Source organism: Vitis riparia, chromosome 13 (assembly GCF_004353265.1).
Source record: "Vitis riparia cultivar Riparia Gloire de Montpellier isolate 1030 chromosome 13, EGFV_Vit.rip_1.0, whole genome shotgun sequence".
NCBI lineage: Eukaryota > Viridiplantae > Streptophyta > Magnoliopsida > Vitales > Vitaceae > Vitis > Vitis riparia.
Genome location: NC_048443.1, coordinates 17,710,213 through 17,712,574, shown reverse-complemented (window position 1 = coordinate 17,712,574; position 2,362 = coordinate 17,710,213).

Genomic DNA, 2,362 nt, shown 5'->3' with positions numbered 1-2,362 from the left:
ACAATATAGAAAATAAAAATTATTTTTTAAAAACAAAAAAAAAAAAAAACTAGAAAAATATTTTAAAACCAAATTCAAATATAATCTATATAATTTTTAACTACTTGTTTTCATTTTAAATGAGTAAATATATCATTTAACCCTTTTATATGATAAAAATCCAATCTATTGTACTATGTATCGATACAATCCATTTGTAAATATGAAAACATTTTAGTTGAATATTTAAAATAAAAACTTTCTATCCATCTTCTTTCTCTCTTTTTATTTTTTTTTATTTTAATAAATTTTTAATTAATTCAAATCATTAAAAAAAAATCTTAATAAACAAATTTGTAACATTTCATATAACTTATTACCAAAAGGCTATATTAAAAAATTATTAAAATAAGGAAGGAAGAAGATTAAAAAAAATTAAACTTTTTATTTTATAATAGTAAAAAAATAAACTTTAAAATACTTTTTAGTATAAAAGAAAAAAAAGTAAATATATTTATTTAAAATTGTGTTTTAATCATTAAATTATTTACTTCTAAAATGTAAAAGATAATTTTTATTTATTTAAATTAATTTTTTTGAAAGCATTTTCCAAAATAATTTTTGAATCATTAATTTAAAAATAGAAAATAATGCTGATTTTTTTAATTATTTTTAAAAGAGTTTTAAAAAACAATGAAAATTAAAAAAAATATTAAAAAATTGGAGAATTTTATAAAAATGACATGTAAAGAGTCATAATATAAAGACAAAAAAAAAATGGGTATAAAGCACAATTCTCGTGTGTTAAAAGTTAAAACACATCCAGCTCTCATCTCTATAAAATACCCCTGTTTCTAAGAAAAAATAAAATAAAATAAAATAAAATTTAAATGTAAAAGACCAAATTACCCTCTTCTTCAACTTCCAGCCATCACTCCTCCCAAACCCTAATCTCATTCTTCTCCTCATTCCCTCCGTTTTTTTCTCTGTTTTTTTTGTTTTTTTTTTTCCTTCCCGTCCTTTCCATCTTCATCCTTCATTTTTTTCTTTTTTTAAAGCGGTCTCCCCCTAATTTTATTTTCTTTCCAATGTTCGAAAAAAAAAAAAAAGGAAAAAGGAAAATTTGAGGAAGAAGACGAAGGGAAAAAAAGCAAGGAATGAAGGAAGAAACGGAAGGAAATGGGAGGGAAAAGAAAAAAAAAAAAAAAAGAGTTAGGAGTTTTGGAGAAATGGGTGTGACGATGAAAACCATTTGATCAATTGATCAAACAAAAAATACCCTCCAAATCAATCACTGGTACGGCTATCAAAATCGTGAGCATCAACATGTAGGTTCAAGATCCAAGTGGTACTATCAGGGCTCTTAGTTATTGTTCCCTACCCACCAAAATTTTAACTTCTGATTCCGGCAAACGGACAACACATACAAAGAGACCCACCAACAGAGTGGTTCAACATATAAGACTGATTCTCAATGTACATTTATGATTACGGGTAATTAGGAATTACAGGTAACCGCAAGTGCGATGCATGTCCAATTGTGGGGGATGAATTGATAGTTTAGATTTTCCAGTACGCCCACCGTCCTTAAGATTTCACACTAACAAAGGCCTTTGTAGTGTAGTATGTTTTGGTGCCCCTTGGCCGTAATTTTCTCTTTCTGAGTCATATCACATTTCCATTTTCAAAAGTGTCTTCAGTCAAGGCTTTAATCTACTCATCATCTCGTGTCACTAAAATGGAAGTAAAGACAAATTATTTTAATAATTTTGATTTTATTGATTAAATAAATAAATAAATACCACTTTATATAAAGGTAAGATAGGTATTAGGTAATAAGTGAAGCAAGGGGATTGTACTTTGAAAGAATGCAAATGACAGCTAATTAACAGAGGTGAAGTCCCTGCCCGCCTAAATCTCAATTCTCAAACAAGGAAATGTAAGCTTAAAACAACCAGAGGGGCTCCTGAAATCAAGCTAAAACTGGACAAGTAGACAAAAAATGGCCCTGGAATTAAGCTAAGTCTCACAAAAAGTGAGCATAAACTTTCTTCTGTATCATCATGTCCTTCAACTTTTCTGCCTTAACTGGCACCCTCTACTAATTTTCTTCCACCTCTTCCCCAATAATGCGCCCTGTAATCTTACTCAGAACAACATTCAAAAACGATGTCTAATTAGTCACAATCCACAGGTGCCACTGTTTTTGCAAAACGAAAAAAGCACATGAAAACACCCATCATTTTCATAGACGCAAGCAGGAAAAATGTGAATCAACAGTTTGGCACAGTGAAGGAGGAATTTACAAGAGGCCAGTAGAGTTGAAAGGTCTATATATATATATGTGTATATATATTTTTATATACTTGTATATATATACACC